This window comes from Mesoplodon bidens (assembly GCF_964165515.1).
Source record: "Mesoplodon bidens genome assembly, chromosome: 3".
NCBI lineage: Eukaryota > Metazoa > Chordata > Mammalia > Artiodactyla > Ziphiidae > Mesoplodon > Mesoplodon bidens.
Window position 1 is genome coordinate 140,691,422 of NC_138178.1, and position 22,167 is coordinate 140,713,588.

The window sequence follows — 22,167 nt, forward strand, 5'->3', positions numbered from 1 at the left end:
CTGAAGCCTAAAGAAATTGTTAAAACGTATATGAACTTGATTATTTGGCTTTGGCTCATTCCCAGCACAGCTGTAGGTTATAAGAGGTCATTCCCTTGTCTGTCCCTATACAAATCTTTGAGAGACCTGATGATCCTTAGAGATGACACAGGTCTGTTCAAACCAGTGTGTCCAGTAACTATTTGGTAACAAATTCCTTGGAATTATTTGACTTAAATGATCACTAGAGGGAACAATAAAGTGAAGCTTTTCCTTTATGGATACCCAATTTTGATATTAAAGTTAATATTTATTGGATCTTGTTACGTGATGTGTACTATTTGATACGCTTTACAAATAGTAACTAATTTAATCTTCACAACAACCCTGTAAGGTAAACCTTTCTATCTTCATTCTACACATGAAAAATTGAGGCATAGAAACATTAAAGAATATGCCTGAGGTCACAGAGTTGGTAAGTAGTAGAGCCTGCTTTGGACACCTGAAACCGGAGCCCACAGTCTTAACACATTATCTATATTGCCTCCCAGGAGGTCGTAAAACAACCAGTTCAATCTTTGCTATTCTCTTATTACCATTATTAGTCAGGAAATTCCATCTTCTGCCTTATTGTAAACAACATTCAATTGACTTCTGAGTCCTGAACTCTCATATTTTATCTCCATTCATTTTAATTACAAGAGCAAATATTGAGTGCTTACCAAATACAAGGCATTAGACTAAGGGCCAGAGAAGATACACAGAGGAATGGGCACAGTCATGCCCTCAAGAAGTTTATAATCTGGAAGGAGAGAGAAAAAATGTAAAGTTACTGTAATAAAAATGACTGTGTTAAATACTTTAATGGAGGTACAGACACAGTGTCAGAGGAATAATGGTGGAAGAGATTAATTCCCAAACAGGGAAAGAATAGCATGTGTGTTGGATAGAAATTCAGAGGGGGGAATTTTGGAGGGAAAACACTCAAGGCGCAGAAAATAAAATGGGCAAACACAACAAGACTGGAAATATCAAGGAAGGTTTTAGAAACAGCTGAAAGCTTTCAACGGGAGGAAGAAGAGATGAGGTTAGACCTCTTGGAAAGACGTAAAAGCTTCACTAAGGAATTTGGGCTTTATTCTTAGGCAACAGAGAGCCAAAAAAGAGCAAAAAGAGTGCAAAGAATGCTGAGGCTGGAGTAGTGATCTTGAGGGAGATTAATTTGCTAGCCATGTGAGAAATCAAATAAAATTGGAGGCTAAGGATACCAGTTAATAATGGGCAAGGATGAAGTTAATAAGGGCCTGAATGAGAGCAGTAGCTGTGGAAAGAAGATGGCAGATGTAAGATATTCAGAAACTATGTCTACTTAGGATGAAATAGTGTGAAATCAGTTTAATAAATGTCATATTCAAGGACAGACTATGTCAAATCTGAAAGCATTGTTCAGGGGAAGTGGGGGGGCTGTTGCAATAAGGGGGAACCTGTGACCAGAAGACCTGCAAGTATCTCAGCAGTTGTGCAAAAAGGGGTTCTCGTTTATAGAGAGGAGTGAACAAGGCTAGAAAGGACCAGGTGAGGGGATGTGGGATGCAAGGGTGGGGTGATGGGAGAGTAAACCAGGCATGTTTTACCCCGAGGCCAGCCTCTTCTCAGAGAGCTGCCCTTAAGGAGGGGCTGTATGCTGCCTCAGGCTCAGGGTGGGTCCGAGTTCAGGGTCCTGGGGGAAGGAAAGACGCTTAACCAAAGTTTGCTTAATATCATTTTGTTCCTGTTGATCAGTGGGGACAAAACAGTTCAGCTAGTCATTTATGAGGCAAAGAATGGGGATTTAGAGGGTCTGTGTGTGGCACTGTCATAGACAAACAAGGCAAGCGTCTTATCCAAGTCCTATGGGGAAGAAGGGTGAGGGAACTGCTTAACCTTCAGATAAAGGTCAACGTTGTCAAATAAAATAAGAAGACATTACTTTATACTCAGATTCCTGTTGAGGAGCAAAAGTGTTAGTATTCTTTGGATGTCAAGTGCAGACCTGTTTGAGTTTCATTTCAACACCTAGGCATACTCATTCATTCTAACACACCCACATCTAGTAACAGGACAAAGACTCCAGTATTATAAAATTTATCTGGAGCTTAATCATTCCACTGTTTTCAAAGTTGTTCTTATTAGAGTTTAGTGCTAGTCACTAAGAACAGAAATGGTTGCCAGATACTAAAATTATTGCTGAAAGGTGAAGTCCAAACGTTGGATCCTAGGCTTCAAACCTGTAATTTGAACACTGTAGTTTTAATTGTTGCTAGTTCAGGATAACAAGGCGAGTTGACATGAAGCAGCCTTAGATTATCTCAATGTGAGGCTAGAAAAAGCTGACATTTCAACCATCCAGTCAAGAGGCAGACATCACAGCCACTGACGAAGACTCTCCTTGACCAGCCTAAATCAACCTCGGGCTCAGTCCTTGGCCCCTTAGTCTAGTTTTAGCAAGAATCCTGCTGAGTGGGTTTAGTGAAAATCCCCCACCTTTGGTATCTGATCACCTTTAATATCAGATCAAATTCCTCATACTGCACTCTTGATATCTTATTACCATGGGCCAGCCTTCAGCAAGAATCTCCCTTACCCCTGATGTTTCCTCTTAGTAATGTTCTATTCACTGACCTCTACCCTGCCCCTTGGCTGTAAATCCCCACTTGTCCTTACGGTATTCAGAGTTGAGCCCACACAACCTGCCCTACTGCAAAATCCTCGTTGCAGTAGTTTGTCTTGAATGAAATCTTCCTTACTCTCTTTAAAAATGGCATGAACAGGGGCTTCCCTGGTGGCGCAGTGGTTGAGCGTCCGCCTGCCAATGCCGGACACACGGGTTCGAGCCCTGGTCTGGGAAGATCCCACATGCCGCGGAGCGGCTGGCCCCGTGAGCCACAGTTGCTGAGCCTGCGCGTCTGGAGCCTGTGCTCCGCAACAAGAGAGGCCGCGATAGTGAGAGGCCCGCGCACCGCGATGAGGAGTGGCCCCCACTTGCCACAACTAGAGAAAGCCCTCTCACAGAAACGAAGACCCAACACAGCCATAAATTAAAAAAAAAAAAGAGCTGGTGACACATACGTGCGCCGAGACAGCGCGAATTGGAGAAAAAAAAAAAAAAAAAAAAAAAACCTCAATAGGTTACCAGAGTAATTCAAGGTAAAACTACAAATAAAGGATAATTGAGACAGAATTAAAAAAAAAAAAGTCATGAACATTATTTTTTAACAACGTCAAGTTCGCCTATACATCCAGAAGTAGGCTATCACTTCAGAAGCAGGTCCCTATTACTTTATTCTTCTTTTTCATATTGTTTTGATTGTCTGGTGCCCAAAATTATTTAGTTTCAAGTATAAATTATGAGTATATAAATCCATATCACTCCCACTTACTGTCTGAGGAGAACAAAACAATCTTTCGACTTCATAATTTCCATTTTTAAAATCTTTTTATATTAACTCTGCAACTAAATTTAGCTGCTTTAGATTTTCAAAAATAGGTATTTTCATCCAAAAATATACTCAACTGAAAAAGAATTTAAATGGAATACTCTTATACACTGAGTTATCAAGAATACCAGAATATCAAAAGAATAATGATGCTTCATTATTTCATTTGATCCTAACAGTGATACTATAATAAATTATCATCACCAGTCTATAGTTGAGACAACTTAGAATGTGGCAGAGCTGGAATGAGAATTAAGTCTGCTGGGTATTGGTGGAGTACTGTCTTCTTTTTACTACACTGCCCTATACAATACATAGCCAGAGAAATATTCTATGTAGGAGTGAAAGAAGATTAAATTAAAAGGAATGATAGTATAGATGAAAGCATTTAGTTTGAATATATCTGTCTTACCTGCATTCTTTAACTGGTTCATCTTCAACATAATTCAGAAATCACCATTTACAGAGGAATAATATTTGTATCTACAGATGTATATATTTCTCTTCTATGGATAAATGGCGCTCCTGAACAGTTTTTAAGTATATTAATGGAAATGATTGAATGAATGTTTGGGGCTATATGCTATAACTTAATTTATTAAATATATATATTATTTGGGGGATTCCAGAGCTGATATAGTTTCTAGATGTACCATTGCATAGGGTAATATTTAATCAGACTAACATGGCCTTGATAACCAAAATCAGAAAAGGACAAAACAAGAAAGGAAAATTGCTGGCTACTTGCACTCATGAAATAAGATATGGATATTCTAAACAAAACATTAGCAAATCAAATCAAACAATGCATTAAAAACGCTAGCATATCAGATTTATCCTGGGAACACAAGGTTGGTTTAATAGTAGACAATTGATTAATGTAATTTACCACATTAACAGATCTAAGGACAAAAACATGATCTTCTCAGTAGATGAAGGAAAAATATTAAATAAAATTCAACATCCATTCACAACAAAATCGTTTTTTTAAATTAGGACTATAATGGAACTTACTTAACTTGATAAAAGTTATCTGCAAAAAAACATATACCAAATATTTTACTTAATAGTAAAATACTAAATGTCTTTAAGATCAGGAGCAAGTAAAAGATATCCATTATTACCACTTCTCTTCTTGTATTGGAAATCTTAGTTGCTTCAATAAGACAAAGATAGGGATGGAAGAAACAAAACTGTCATTATTTTGTAGATGATAAAATTTAAAAATCTAGAAATTAATTATTAAAATCGATAAGAGAAATTGGCAAGAATGTATAAAAACCAATATACAGGGACTTCCCTGCTGGTCCAGTGGCTAAGACTCAGTTCTCCCAATGCAGTGGGCCCGGGTTCAATCCCTGGTCAGGGAACTAGATCCCACATGCTGCAACTAAAGATCCTGCATACTGCAACAAAGATCCCATGCGCTGCAACTAAGACCCGGCACAGCCAAATAAATAAATAAATAAATATTTTTTAAAAATCAATATGCAAAAGTCAACTGCCATTCAACAAGTAAAACATCAACAGCAAATGTCAATTAGAAGACGTAATTTTTATTTTTTTAATGATTTTTAAATTTTTATTTATTTATTTTTGGCTGTGTTCCGTCTTTGTTGCTGCACGCAGGCTTTCTCTGTTGCAACAATTGGAAGCTACTCTTCATTGCAGTGCGTGGGCTTCTCATTGCGGTGGCTTCTCTTGTTGTGGAGCATGGGCTCTAAGCATGCCAGCTACAGTAGTTGCGGCACATGGGCTCAGTAGTTGTGGCTCGCAGGTTCTAGAGCACAAGCTCAGTAGTTGTGGTGCATGGGCTTAGTTGTTCCAAGGCATGTGAGATCTTCCCGGACCAGGGCTTGAACCCATGTTCCCTGCATTGGTAGGCGGATTCTTAACCACTGTGCCACCAGGGAAGTCCAGAAGACGTAATTTTTTTAAAAGATGCTATTTTCTCTTCTTTTCTTTTTTTTAAATAAAAATTTATTTATTTATTTTTATTTTTGGCTGCATTGGGTCTTTCTCTAGTTGTGGCGAGTGGGTGCTACTCTTCATTGCAGTGTGCAGGCTTCTCATTGTGGTGGCTCCTCTTGTTGCGGAGCATGGGCTCTAGGCACGCGGGCTTCAGTAGTTGTGACACACAGTCTTCAGTAGTTGTGGCTCGTGTGCACTAGAGCGCAGGCTCAGTAGTTGTGGTGCACGGGCTTAGTTGCTCTGCAGCATGTGGGATCTTCCCGGCCCAGGGCTCAAACCCATGTCCCCTGCATTGGCAGGCAGATTCTTAACCACTGTGCCACCAGGGAAGCCCCAAAGATGCTATTTTCAATGGCAACAGAAAAACCAAATGTACTCAGGAATAAATTTAATAAAATAGATATAATCCCTTTTTGATGGAAATGATAAAATATTATGAAAATACAATACAATACATTAAAATCCTAAGTAAATAAATATGTCAGGTTATTAGATAAGACTCTATTTGATAGTTTTAGTTCTCCCTAAATTTAACTACAGATTCAATTAAGTTAAAATTTAAAACTAGACAGATTTTTAAATTTTTAGTGGAAACTGATAGCTAATTCTAAAATTCATATGCGAGAAAAAGGATTAAGGTTAACCAAGAAGAAGAACTCCTAAAGAAGGAGAACAGGGTGAGAGGACTTGATCTACCAGATAACAAGACATTAAAGAACTATAGTAAGGAAAGCAAAGTGTAATTGGCATGGACTTGTATGCAAAGACCAACAGAGCATAACAAAGACCAAACAAACAAGCAGAACAACCTACCAGCATAATGGCCATTGCAGATCATGGAGGAAAGACTGGGCATTCAATAAACAATGCCGAGGCCATTATGAATCCCTATGGGAAAGCAACAGATCATTCCTCATATAATATACAAAAGAAAATTCCAGGTGGATTGAGATGTAAATGTGGAAGGTGAAACTTCAAACCTCTTAAATGATATGTAGGAAGGTACCTTTATTATATTAGGAGTAGAGAAAGGTTTCTTAAATTGAGCACAAAAACCATAAACCATGAAAGAAAATATGGATGAATTCAATACACTTAAATTAAGAACTTCTATTTATCAAGACACCAAAAAGAGTAATAAACTGAGAAGATACTGTGACACATAAAACTAACAAAAGATTAGCATCCAGAATAATTGTAAGACTGTTAGTTAATAAGAATAAGACAAACTACTACAAAAAAATTGATGCAAGACACAGGCATTTCACCAAAGAAGAAATGGTTCATAACCATATAAAAATATGCTCAACCTCTTTAGTAATCAGGAAAATGAAAATTTAAACCAAACAGAGATACTATTTCATGGCAACCAGACTGGCAAAAATTTAAAGTGCGTTAATACCAGATATTGGTAAGAATATTTGGAGTAATCAGAACTCTAATACATTGCTGGTAGAAGTTGAAATTGCTACAACCACCTTGGAAAATAATTTGGCATTTCCTGGAAATAAAGGACACAAGCATAACCAACATCCCACTGTTTCCACTCCTAGGTACACTTTAAGGCATCTCTTGCACATGTGCCTTAGGAGCATATAAGAATGTTCATAGAAGCAATGTTTGTGGTAGCAAAAAATGGGAAACCCAAATGTCCTCCAACAGAAGAATAGACAAATAAGTTGTTGTATGTTCCCACAATGGAATACTCAATACAGCAGTGAAAGTAAATTAACTTTTTTTCTACTGTCAATGAAAATTCAATTAACTATCAAGTTAAGAAGAAAAAAGGGAATTTTATTTGAGCCAAACTGAGGATTATAACCCCGGAAGTAGATTCTCAGAAAGCTCTGAGATCTGTTCCACCTATTATAAGTTGAAGGAATAGTCATATACATTTTTGAAACAAAGAATTATACATCAAAATAATATACAAAGTTCGCCAAGGTTACATAGTCCAGGTAAACACATACAGCGAGCATGACCCCCTACAGAGATGGGAAAGAACACTTTTTTTTTTTTATAAACTTAGGTACAGATCTTATTTGGATTACGCTAATTTTATTTTTTTACTTATTTATTTTTTAATTGATTAATTATTTGGCTGCATGGGGACTTAGTTATAGCACATGGGATCTTCATTGAGGCACGTGGGATCTTTCATTGCAGCGTGTGGGCTTCTCTCTAGTTGTGACTCATGGGCTCAAGAGCACGTGTGCTCAGTAGTTGCAGCACACGGGGTCTTAGTTCCCAGACTGGGGATGAAACCTGCATGTCCTGCATTGGAAGGAGGATTCTAAACCACTGGACCAGCAGGGAAGTCGTAAGAGCACTATTTTTTTTTTAATAGTTGAAGAGTTTTATTTTCTTTTATTTTTTAATTTTATTGGAATATAGTTGATTTGCAATGTTGTGTTGGTTTCAGGTGTACAGCAAAGTTATTCAGTTTTACATATACATATTCATTCTCTTTCAGATTCTTTTCCCATATAGGTTATTAAAGAATACTGAATAGAGTTCCCTGTGCTGTATAGTAGGTCTTGTTGGTTATCTATTTTATATATAGTAGTGTGTGTATGTTAATCCCAAGCTCCTAATCTATCCCTGCAACCACAAGTTTCCCCTTTGGTAACCATAAGTTTATTTTTAAAATCTGTGAGTCTGTTTCTGTTTTGTAAATAAATTCATTTGTATCATTTTTTCAAAATTAGATTCCACATATGAGTGATAGCCTATGATATTTGTCTTTCTCTGACTTACTTCACTTTGTATGATAATCTCTAGGTCCATCAATGTTGCTGCAAATGGCATTATTTCATTCATTTTTATCGCTGAATAATATTCCACTGTATATATGTACCACATTTTTTTTTTTTGCAAATCTTTTCAGGCATTTAAAAAATATTTTTTAAACATCTTTATTGGAATCTAATTGCTTTACAATTTTGTGTTACTTTCTGCTGTAAAACAAAGTGAATCAGCTATATGTATACATATATCCCCATATCCCCTCCCTCTTGTGTCTCCCTCCCACCCTCCCTATCCCACCCCTCTAGGTGGTCACAAAGCACCAAGCTGATCTCCCTGTGCTATGCAGCTGCTTCCCACTAGCTAGCTATTTTACATTTGGTAGAGTATATATGTCAATGCTACTCTCTCACTTTGTCCCAGCTTACCCTTCCCCACCCTTTGTCCTCAAGTCCATTCTCTACATATGTGTCATTATTCCTGTCCCGCCCCTAGGTTCATCAGAACCATTTTTTTTATTCCATATATATATGTGTTGGCATACAATATTTGTTTTTCTCTTTCTGACTTACTTCACTCTGTATGACAGACTTGACGTCCATCCACCTCACTGCAAATAACTCAAATTCGTTTTTTTTATGGCTGAGTAATAGTCCATTGTATAAATGTGCCACATCTTCTTTATCCATTCATCTATTGATGAACACTTAGGTTGCTTCCATATCTTGGTTACTGTAAACAGCACAGCAATGAACATTGAGATGCATGTATCCTTTCGAACCACATTTTCCTCTGGATATGTGCCCAGGAGTGGGATTGTTGGGCCATATGGTAGTTCTATTTTTAGTTTTTTAAGGAACCTCCATACTGTTCTCCATAGTGCCTGTATCAATTTACATTCCCACCAATAGTGCAAGAAGGTTCCCTTTTCTCCACACCCTCTCCAGCATTTATTGTTTGTAGATTTTTTGATGATAGCCATTCTGACCAGTGTGAGGTGATACCTCATTGTGGTTTTGATTTGCATTTCTCTAATGATTAGTGATGTTGATCATCCTTTCATGTGTTCGTTGGCAATCTGTATATCTTCTTTGGAGAAATGTCTATTTAGGTCTTCAGCCCATTTTTGGATTGGGTTGTTTGTTTTTTTGATATTGAGCTACATGAGCTGCTTGTATATTTTGGAGATTAATCCTTTGTCAGTTGCCTCGTTTGCAAATATTTTCTCCCATTCTGAGGGTTGCCTTTTCGTCTTGATTATGGTTTCCTTTGCTGTGAAAAAGCTTTGAAGTTTCATTAGGCCCCATTTGTTTATTTTTGTTTTTACTTCCATTTCTCTAGGAGGTGGGTCAAAAGGATCTGGCTGTGATGTATGTCATAGAGTGTTCTGCCTATGTTTTCCTCTAAGAGTTTTACAGGGTCTGGCCTTACATTTAGGCCTTTAATCCATTTTGAGTTTATTTTTGTGTATGGTGTTAGGAAGTGTTCTAATTTCATTCTTTTATATGTAGCTGTCCAGTTTTCCCAGCACCACTTATTGAAGAGGCTGTCTTTTCTCCACTGTATATTGTTGCCTCCTTTATCAAAGATAAGGTGACCATATGTGTGTGGGTTTATCTCTGGGCTTTCTATCCTGTCCCATTAATCTATATTTCTGGTTTTGTGCCAGTACCATACTGTCTTGATTACTGTAACTTTGTAGTATAGTCAGAAAGCCAGGGAGCCTGATTCCTCCAGCTCCATTTTTATATCTCAAGATTGCTTTGGCTATTTGGGGTCTTTTGTGTTTCCATACAAATTGTGGAATTTTATGTTCTAGTTCTGTGAAAAATGCCATTGGTAGTTTGATAGGGATTTCATTGAATCTGTAGATTGCTTTGGATAGTATAGTCATTTTCACCATGTTGATTCTTCCAATCCAAGAAAATGGTATATCTCTCCATCTGTTTGTATCCTCTTTAATTTCTTTCATCAGTGTCTTATAATTTTCTGCATACAGGTCTTTTGTCTCCTTAGGTAGGTTTATTCCTAGGTATTTTATTCTTTTTGTTGCATTGGTAAATGGGAGTGTTTCCTTAATTTCTCTTTCAGATTTTTCATCATTAGTATATAGGAATGCAAAAGATTTCTGTGCATTAATTTTGTATCCTGCTACTTTGTCAAATTCACTGATGACTCTAGTAGTTTTCTGGTAGCATCTTTAGGATTCTCTATGTATAGTATCATGTCATCTACAAACAGTGACAGTTTTTTTTGGGTTTTTTTGCGGTACGCGGGCCTCTCACTGTTGTGACCTCTCCTGTGGAGCACAGGCTCCGGACGCGCAGGCTCAGCGGCCATGGCTCACAGGCCCAGCTGCTCCACAGCATGTGGGAACTTCTCGGACTGGGGCACGAACCTGTGTCCCCTGCATCGGCAGGCGGACTCTCAACCACTGCGCCACCAGGGAAGCCCAACAGTGACAGTTTTACTTCTTTTCTGATTTGGATTCCTTTTATTTCTTTTTCTTCTCTGATTGCCATGGCTAAAACTTCCAAAATTTGATTGAATAATAGTGGTGAGAGTGGGCAACCTTGTCTTGTTCCTGATCTTAGAGGAAATGCTTTCAGTTTTTCACCATTGAGAATGATGTTTGTTGTGGGTTTGTCGTATATGGCCTTTATTATGTTGAGGTAGGTTCCCTCTATGCCCACTTTCTGGAGAGTTTTTATCATAAATGGGTGTTGAATTTTGTCAAAAGATTTTTCTGCATCTACTGAGCTTATTATATAGTTTTTATCCTTCAATTTGTTAATATGGTGTATCACATTCATTGATTGGTGTATATTGAAGAATCCTTGCATTCCTGGGATAAACCCCACTTGATCATGGTGTATGATCCTTTTAATGTGTTGTTGGATTCTGTTTGCTAGTATCTTGTTGACGATTTTTGCATCTATGTTCATCAGTGATATTGGCCTGTAGTTTTCTTTCTTTGTGACATCTTTGGTTTTGGTATCAGGGTGATGGTGACCTCGTAGAATGTATTTGGGAGTGTTCCTCCCTCTGCTATATTTTGGAATAGTTTGAAAAGGATAGGTGTTAGCTCATTTCTAAATGTTTGATAGAATTCACCTGTGAAACCATCTGGTCCTGGGCTTTTGTTTGTTAGAAGATTTTTTTTTTTTAAGTGACAGGTTTTTTTTCAACCTTATTTTATTTATTTATTTTTGGCTGCATTGGGTCTTTGTTGCTGCATGTTGGCTTTCTCTAGTTGTGGCAAACAGGGGCTACTCTTCGATGCAGTGTGCGGGCTTCTCATTGCAGTGACTTCTCTTGTTGCGGAGCATGGGCTGTGTCGCGTGGGCTTCACTAGTTGCAGCAAATGGGCTCAGTAGTTGTGGCTCGTGGGCTCTAGAGCACAGGCTCGGTAGTTGTGGCACAGGGGCTTAGTTGCTCCACAGCATGTGGGATCTTCCTGGACCAGGGCTCGAATCCATGTCCCCTGCATTGGCAGGCAGATTCTTAACCACTGCGCCACCAGGGAAGTCCTTACATTTAGGTCTTTAATCCATTTTTTATATTTGTGTATAAATTTTATATTTGTGTATGATGTTAGAGAATGTTCTAATTTCATTGTTTTACATGTAGCTGTCCAGTTTTCCCAACACCAGGTATTGAAGAGACTGTCTTTTCTCCATTGTATATTCTTGCCTCCTTTATCAGAGATTAATTGACCATAGGTGCATGGGTTTATTTCTGGGCTTTCTATCCTGTTCCATTGATCTATATTTCTGTTTTTGTGCCAGTACCATACTGTTCTGACCACTGTAGCTTTGTAGTGTAGTCTAAAGTCAGGGAGCCTGATTCCTCCAGCTCTGTTTTTCTTTCTCAGGATTGCTTTGGATTTGGGGTCTTTAGTGTTTTCATACAAATTTAAAAAATTTTTGTTGTAGTTCTATGAAAAATGCCATTGTTAATTTGAGAAGGATTACATTGAATCTGTAGATTGCCTTAGGTAGTATAGTCATTTTGACAATATTGATTCTACCAGTCCAAATACATGGTATATCTTTCCATCTGTTTGTGTCATCCTCAATTTCTTTCATCAGTGTCTTATAGTTTTCAGAGTACAGGTCTTTTGCCTCCTGAGATAGGTTTATTCCTAGGTATTTTATTCTTTTTGATGCAGTGGTAAATGGGATCATTTCCTTAATTTCTCTTTCTGATCTTTCATTGGTAGTGTATAGGAATGCAAGAGATTTCTGTGTATGAATTTTGTATCCTGCAACTTTACCGAATTCATTGATGAGCTCTAGTAGTTTTCTGGTGGCATCTTTAGTATTCTCTATGTATAGTATCATGTCATCTGCAAACAGTGACAGTTTTACTTCTTTTTCAATTTGGATTCCTTTTATTTCTTTTTCTTCTCTCATTGCCATGGCTGGGACTTCCAAAACAATTTTGAATAAAAGTGGTGACAGTGGACATCCTTGTCTTGTTCCTGGTCTTAGAGGGAATATTTTCAGCTTTTCACCATTGAGAAAGATGTTACCTGTGGGTTTGTCATATATGGCCTTTATTTATTATGTTGAGGTAAGTTCCCTCTATATCCACTTTCTGGAGAATTTTTATCATAAATGAATATTGAAAGGAATGCTATTCTTTTAAGAAGTTGCATGCTAGAGATAGAAGAAAGAGAAAAAAAATTGATTTTTACGCTTGGGCAGGCACTCGCATCTTTGAGGAGCTCTGGTTAATGTGTAATTCAGATGCACAGTGCACATTAGGGAGGGAGGAGGCCCAAACAAACACACACAGAGAATTTTGTGTTTAATTTTTTCTTGTCCTGCCTTAAAATATAAATTTTACTTCATCACTACATATCAACATAGATGATTCTCAAGAACAAATTGTTGAGAGAAAAATTCAAGTCACAGAGGAAAAACACAGTATGATTTCATTTATACAGAGACCAAAGAAACACAGACCCAGATAATATATAGTGGTTACCTCTTGGGCAATGGGGAAAGGGCATGAAGTAGCTTCTAAGGTACCAGTGACTTTCTATTTCTGAATTGGGGTGGATGACCCTTTTATTAGGATTCTCTAAACTGCGCAGATACCTTTCAAAAAAAGGAATGAAAACAAAAAATTTTAAATTATGGCCATCGTGGTGGAGTTTGTGTTTCATCATACCACAGCAAAGCCTTTGGCACATTTGCCAGAGTTTATGGACTCCTGATCCACAGGCACCTGAGATTATAGCAATATCTGGGTATTACTGTACTTATAGCATACATTTATAGTGTACCCTTGGTCAAGGTTCACTTTTATTTGCAAGTGGCAGAAACTAAACTCAAATTAATTTAAACACAAAAGGGTATCTATTGGCTGTGTAACTGGGAAATGCAAGATTGCTTCTAGCTTTAACTACAGCTAGATTCAGAGTCTCAGATGATGTCATTGGAATAATGTCACAAACCCACAATTCTCAGCATTTTCTTCTCGCTGCTTTTGGCTTTATGCTCTTACAAGCTTTCTCCAAATGGTGACAATGATGGCCATCTGCCACTATAGACTTATTTTCCTCACAGCAGCAGAAGTGTGCCTTTTCTTCAGCACAAATGTCCCAAAGAGGGCTGTGATTACCCCTGCTTGGTCCCTCCCCATGATCAATCTCTGCTGCCACAGATGTGCAGTATCTAGCTAGGTCTGCACCATCTGTTTATTTCCTAAGGTGATGGTGGTGGTGGTGGTATATGCAGAAGTGTACCCCTGATGGAGAGGGGTAGGAAATCAGCCCCACAAGAAATGAAGTCCCCACAAGAAAGCAGGGAGGAAATGTCTACTGGGTAGAAAAGACTAACTATCATAATTCTCTGGCAATACTAAAGTGGCCTGTCATGTCCAGCATCATGTGTTTGTTGCTCACAAGAATAATTTCAGATCCTCAATAGGCACTCCTGTTTCAAATTCTTAAACTTCGGAATCAACTCCAAGAAATTATCATCCTTCTTATGGTATATGAACCGTTTCAGTACATGGATCTGGCAAGTATCCAACAATATTATAGTTCAAGGATTAGCTCTATTCTAAAATTAAAATTCTATAGTTCTAGGGCTTCCCTGGTGGTGCAGTGGTTGAGAGTCCGCCTGCCGATGCAGGGGACACGGGTTCGTGCCCCGGTCTGGGAAGATCCCACATGCCGCGGAGCGGCTGGGCCCGTGAGCCATGGCTGCTGAGCCTGCGCGTCCGGAGCCTGTGCTTCGCAACGGGAGAGGCCACAACAATGAGAGGCCCACATACCACAAAAAAAAAAAAAAAAAAATTCTATAGTTTTAGAATTTCTCAAGAAAGTCATGTATTACAGCAATACATAGTGTGACATTTTATGATTTATGCAAAATGATTCACAAATTATCTTAACCAATGGCCCCACACCGTCAGTGCCAATAGCATTTCTCTTGGCTTAATTGCTTGCTCATGGACTAATTATTTTACTTTGTCTAAAGCAGGTAGTATTGCCCAAGATACCAGACAAGTGCTAAGAATTTCTGACTAGATTTTGGAACTCATTTAGAGACAGTTTTGTCCATTGCCTCCCCAGTTTTCTTCCCGCTTTCCATTTTGCTTCGTTAGCTATTAAACTCTTACTCTCTACCTCCCACGTCGTCAGAGCCATTTCATCATGTTTGCAGAATTTGATGTCCAACGTGTGTTGTGTTGAAGGCAGTATGTGTGGTGGGTAGGAGATCAACTTTAGAGACAAGTAAAAGTAAGCTCAATTCCTAACTCTGTTACTTGCTGGCTGTGTAGTCTTGGAATAGATCACTATGCTTACCTCATAGGAATTTTGCAAAGAATAAATGAGGTTATTTATGAAAAGAGTTTAACACATCCCCCGACATATAGGAAACATTTAATAAATTGTAGTTCTTATTGTTGATCCTCTTCTCTTTACAAGGTGCTAAAATTGCTATTTTTTTTTCCTTTGAAGTATTCACTGTATTTGAAGTTTTCTATTACCTCCCATCCTTTATTCTAGTTTCCTACCTTTTGGTCACTGAAACAAAATTTCTTTCTGCAATGAAAGATCCTGAAATAATGCAGTACCTCACTTGAAGAAAAACTGATTTAGAGAGTAAAATGAATTTGTCGAGTCAGCTTTGTTTAGAGTTGGTATTTAAAATTGGCAGTTATTAAGTATACGATACAGGAAGAGACAATCTGACTATAAAATACATAGACCACCATAACTGTGTAATTTTAGAAACTTACAGGAACCCTAGGTTGGATTTCCTTATCATTTATTTTTGGCTGCATTGGGTCTTCGTTGCTGCATGTTGGCTTTCTCTAGTTGTGGCAAGCAGGGGCTACTCTTCGATGCAGTGTGTTTCACGACATTTTTATGAAAAAGAAAAAAAGGTAAAGAAAGGGATATTATGTTGCAGTGTGTTTCACAACATTTTTATGAAAAAGAAAAAAGGTGAAGACAGGGATATTATGAAAAGAAAGGAAACATAAAAATTGTAAATATTTTATTGCCACACTAAAGAATATTTTTAATTGGAGTTGTGCATGAATATGGTACCTGTGTGATAAACTTTCTGTATTGAATTGATAAGTGCTTTTAAGTTGAGAAATACTGCCCTAAGTCTATATTACACCATGTTTATACTTTTTTATCTGTAAATTTAAACAGATATGCTGCTAAAGGTGCCAGATTTTACTGCAATATTCTTATGATTCTGAATCTATCATAAAATAAGTTTTAGAAACATTCCTGATGCCATTAACAAAAGAACCTTGACAAGTGAAGTGTTCCTTTTACTTTTACCCCTTTAGTTACATACAGTCACATTCTAGTTGAAAGTTAGTCATAACTTTAAAGGTTTTCCATTAGTATTTCACATTTGTTGAACATTATAAATTGGAAAATTTTGGTTATTATTGGAATATCCAGATATTGAAAATGTTGGAAATTATAAAGGATGAAAATATTAGTTGTGTCTCTGACCAGTGAATATTGCTTCTAGTGGATTGAAAAGAATCATTTTTTAAAGTCATGCTTGTTCAATGAACCTAATGTTTATTGGAGTAAGACTGTCACTATGCATATTAAAAATAGTTGGGCTGAATCTCATACCCATTCAAAGATTTATCAATTAAATGCTGATAAACTTGCTAACCTCCTCTCAGTTTAGAAAAAAGCTAAAAGATTAATTCACTTCAGCTACCTCTTGTCAAGTATTTGTTTTCAGTAATGTAGGGCAGATGACCAAAGAAAGGAATACATCGCTTAAAGAAGGATTAGTGTGGTAGAAATGGTTGTTTCATGTTTCAAAGAGTGTTTTCAATCTCTTTTATTCTTTACAACTTAAGCTGCTTATTTTGTTTGACATGTTTTTCCAGCGACTGCTGTTGATAGCACCTCTTTGTTTTGGATATCTGCTTTTATTTTCTTTCAGACTTTGTTGGCTTAATTTCTTTTATAATTCCAACTTTTTCTTACCTTTAACCTCCACCTGGCTTTTGATGTATCCTTTTTTCTGTTGCTCACATAGGAAAGCTAACTTTTTTTTTTAAATAGAAATTCTAGCTAACAGCTTGAGGGCACTGGTGGAAGAAATATAGTTGCAATGACTCCGTGGTTACAATAATTGTGCCTTCAGACCTCCTGGAAAGAGGTTCCTTTGGTAAATGCCTCTGGTCTAATAGACCCTAAAGAACTAAAGAATCTCTCTTTGGTGTGTGTGTGTGTGTGTGTGTGTGTGTGTATGTACCTCTCTACATATGTCTACATGTATATACCACATACAAATATGTATATATATCATAAAAACAGAAATATAGATGTGAAATAAGATCTTCACACAACAAAGCACACAAATCAAATTAGTGCCAGCCCACAACAGAATATCATGTCTATCTAAGTAGCATGTTAAAGAAAGGCTTGTCTCATAAAACCATCTGGGGTGGATTTATTAGAAATGTCATCAGCACCACAATTCTTTCTGCACATTAGTTTCATTTCAATGTTTATGAGGCCATATATGTCAACCTGGGCTCTTACACAATCATTGAAATTTATACTTACAAATTTATGAATCTTGTATATTCAAATATTTTTATATACTTATGAATTTATGTATTTTACAACAAATGAAAAATGCAGGAGATTTATCTATACATATGATTTCATCTATGTAAAGTATACAAAAAATATTAGAAGAAAATACATAAAATGATAACGATTGTCCCTTGTATTTTTCCTTCATTTTATTTTCATGTCATTTTCAAATTCTCAGTAATTATCTTTACAATTTGCAGAAATTAAATAAGACATTGTATTAACATATTCATATAACTGTATGGTGATTTCTAGTATGTAATGACTGTTGTAAAGGTTAGCAGTCCAAATGCAATAATTTAACATTCTATACATAGCTGTGCATTTCAGTTTATTTCTTTTGAAAAAGAAAGTTTATTCCAGAGCTTTCTCAAAATATGAACAGAATGTATTAAATCAAAGTGTAATAACTTTAAAAAAGTGGTCTCCAAACTTTTTTGCATATTATTTATTTCTACATTAAATATGTGTATTACTGTACTAATATAATGTACATTATGCAATATATAGACACTTTTAAGGGTGAAATAAAAATATAAATCGACATTTATTTAATTGTTTCTTGCCATACCTAGTGGATTGTCTTGTATAGCCCTGAAGGACACATGAGACTTTGGAGACCATTGCCTTAGAAAACTAAAAAGTCAAATAACTTAGGGTTTTACATTTATTTACATGCTGTGTTCCTTTCCATTATTTAAAAAAAAAAAAGATGTGAGAGAAGTAATAGTAGAAAGAAAATGAGAACTAAAATTTGCATGTCTTTGGTGCTAGATTTTGCATTCATTTTTTTGAAGATTGTGTTTACTATTTAAGTTCAAAATTTGGCATTCGCTGCTTACAATTATGTTTCATAGAATTTTATAGGAAAGGCTGGAAGTATAAATGAAACTGTCAGGCACAGCCCGTGAACTAGAAGATGTGGGCAGAGCAAGGTTAGGCTGTGTCTAAGATACACTCTAACACATAATCTAGAGAGCTGTCCTTGGGCAAAGACGAGCACCACTGGTTTGAATTAGACGAGTGTTTGGCTGCTTCTTTTAGCCTTCTAGGACAGTGTTCCTCAGGAATAAGCAAATAGTTCAAGGAATTCAAGCAGGAGCTCAAGAAATATTTCCAATCTCTGTAGTCTCCATTTTTTAGCAGGCATACAGATAAGGGGATGGGAAATTAATACTGAGTCATGTACAAGGGAGAAAAAAATCTAATGTCCACCGATGCAAAAAAAAACATTATTAATAAATTTATATTTAATAAACCAATAAATGCTAGCTCAATATTCTAAATAGAAAGGATCAGGGAGGTAATAAACTGAAAGAAAAACATAATCATTTTTTTTGTTTTTATTTTGAAAGTGTTTAGATCAGATTTGTAGTATGTACATATGAGTAGATTATCTCCAAATCTATGTTAAATTAATAATCAACTACACCTTCACTTTTAGACTTGTCAAAATTACTTAAGAGAAGCAAAATGAGCAGATTTAATGTTTATCTGTCTGCTCATTGGATATACAAATAAGTAATGAAATAAGCAAGAACTGACTAACACCCACATTTGTTCATCATTTTTTATGTCATCCAGTTGGTTGGCTATATTAGCATAATACTTCCTTTTAAAAAGATTTATTGGGGGAAAAATGCTATCAACAACATGTTTTGGACAATTCAGGAAACTAGAATGGACTATATTGTTAAATTTCTTGGGCATAAGTATGGCATTGTGGTCATGTAGGAGAATACATGCTGAACTATTTAGTAGTGAAATGTCACGGTGCCTGCAACTTATTTTCAAATGATTCAGAAAGTGAGAGAGAGAGAAAAACAAATTGGTAAAATGCTAACAAGTGGTGAATCCAGGCAAAGAATATATGTAGATTTATTATACTATTATTTCCTTTTTTTCTGTAGATTTGAAATAAAAAGTTGGAGGAAAATATTGTAAACAAAAAAGTTTTTGAAGCCTATAAAAGGGTTTTCCCCTTTGAAGCCTTTTGTAAAGAAGCAATACCCATGACTTTTATTTTATTTTTTTAATATTTATTTATTTATTTTATTTATTTAGGCTGCACCAGGTCTTAGTTGCAGCACACGGGATCTTCGTTGCAGCATGTTTAGTTGCAGCATGTGGGCTTTTAGTTGCAGCATGTGGTCTTGTAGTTGTGACACTCATATGGGATCTAGTTCCCTGAACAGGAATCGAACCTGGGCCCCCTGCATTGGGAGTGTGGATTCTTACCCACTGGACCACCAGGGAAATTCCCCCATGGCTTTTACAGGCTAAATAAAACCTATTTTAGAGAATTCCCTGGCAGTCCAGTGGTTAGGACTCTGCGCTTTCTTTCACTGCCAAAGGATCGGGGAACTAAGATCCTGAAAGCCACAGGGTGAGGCCAAAAAAACTATTTTAATTCCTGAATCATATTCTAATTTAGCTGAAATACAGGTTTATGACCAAATACTAAACTTTTGTCTTCCCAAGAAATTTTAAAAGGAAGGCAGTATAGGTAACTCACAACAAGTTTGCAAGATGGGAGTCTTTGGCATCAGATCAAGATAATGAACATTCGGGGGGATAGCTGCTGTAGGTAGAAAATATGACTGTCTGGTCATAGATAAAACTGACATGTTAGGCTACAGATTGGACTAATGACACATACCTGAAAGCTTAGCATAATACACTGCAAGGAGCTCCACAGTGTTTGTATCAGTGAGGCTCTAGTCAGAAAAATAGAAACCATTTTTTGAAAGAGAGAGTTTAATGCAGGGAATTGGTTACACAATTGGTTGAAGCGCTGAGGCTGAGAAGCCAAAGGGGACAGTGAAGCAAGAGTTAGCAGAGCAAGGAGGCTCTACCACCTCTAGAGCTGAGGGGATGGTGGGAGGAGATGATGTCATCAGAGCCTGGAAGCTGGGGCTGTCCTTGGGAGCTAGAGCCAGGGCACTGTGGGGTGGTGGGGTGACTGCCAGGTAGGAGCAGGACCCCCAAAGGGAGGGGCTTTTCCATGGGATCTGGAGCTACGAAGGAGACAGTCACTGCCAGAGAGACGGGGAGAAATCCCTGCCTTGCCCCTTCCTCCCACTCTAACCTTTCACTAGTGCTTCTCCATAGCTGAACCTTTGGGGAAGCCACTGGGCAAGGGAGTTTGTGAAAAGTAATTTCTTGTAATAAAGAACAGAGTAGGGAGGACTTCCCTGGTGGCACAGTGGTTAAGAATCCACCTGCCAATGCAGGGGACACAGATTCAAGCCCTGGTCCAGGAAGATTCCACATGCCGCGGAGCAACTAAGCCCGTGCGCTACAACTACTGAGCCTGCACTCTAGAGCCTGCGAGCCACAACTACTGATCCCACGTACCACAACTGCTGAAGCCGGTGCTTCTAGAGCCCGTGCTCCACAACAAGAGAAGCCATCGCAATGAGAAACCCGCACACTGCAACAAAGAGTAGCACCCGCTAGCCGCAACTAGAGAAAGCCTGGGTGCAGCAACAAAGAACCAACACAGCCAAAAATAAATAAAATAAAAAATAAATTAATTTTTAAAAAATGAACAGAGTAGGGAGAGGGCAAGAGATGGATCTGAGAGCCAACAGCTAGAGAAGAGGCACACATACTATTATACATTTTTGCTGTTTTGCTAAAATTTCTCAAATTCACAATCATGATAGGCTTTTCAGGAACAATAGGAGATACGAAATTCTTGTAATAATGGTTGATGAGTTGATTTAAGACTAATGAGAAAATAGGATTTGAACAACAATGTGTTCAAAGTATATCTGGACTTCTACAGGATTGTTACAAAATATCTAATTCATTTTACACCTTCAGTTAATAGTCAAATATTGTATAATTATATCTGCCATTGGTATTACCTAACTAATATGTAAACAAAAATCTCTGGAGAATGAAATTAGTTTTCCAGGAGAATTTACAATCTTAAATTTTGAATACCTGGTTGCCTGAAGGTAAAGCATCATCCGTGGGATATTGAACAACTGTTGGGACAGCTGGCGCAAATAAGGGAGCAGTTTCTATGTGGTTAAGTATATAATATATTCAGTTATCCACTGGCAGGGAGTTGTACAATGGCACAGAAGCAAAGATTTATCAGTGATGAAAAGCTCCATTAATTATTCTCTTCTAGGTAGATCATACTCTAGATAGGGAAGAAATTCTGGGACAACATTCAACATCTTTTCAGTCTGTAGACCACATCAGGGGAAGAAAGGGGAAATAAAAGCCTTGCATTTCACCTATCCTACCTGCTTCCACTCCCCTCTGTAAAGAAAACTTCTGTGGGAGAGAGGGACAAAAATGTCCTGTGACCTACTTCTGTCTCAGCTAGATCACTTTATCATACTAGAAGCAAGCACATGGGGATGGGATTGAAGATTTGGTGGTAGAATGGAGGGAGTGATGAGTCAAATGGGGGAGAGGACAAGATCTAGTTGGCCCTTGTTGATGAGGTCATGCTTAGAAAGTGAACACGAAATGCAGAGTCTAAAAGATGACAAAAAGGGGCTTCCCTGGTGGCGCAGTGGTTGAGAGTCTGCCTGCCGATGCGGGGGACGTGGGTTCGTGCCCTGGTCCGGGAAGATCCCAGATGACGCGGAGCGGCTGGGGCCGTGAGCCATGGCCGCTGGGCCTGCGCGTCCAGAGCCTGTGCTCCGCAATGGGAGAGGCCACAGCAATGAGAGGCCCGCGTACACACACACACACACACACACACGCACACACAAGAAAAAAGCTAACATTGTTATTAGAATCTAATTAAAATTATTTAAAAAAAAGATGACAAAAAGGCAGAGATGTTTTATTCAGCTTGCACAATTTTTTTTAGAATTTTAATTTATTTAAAATTACAAATTGATAATTTCATTAAAA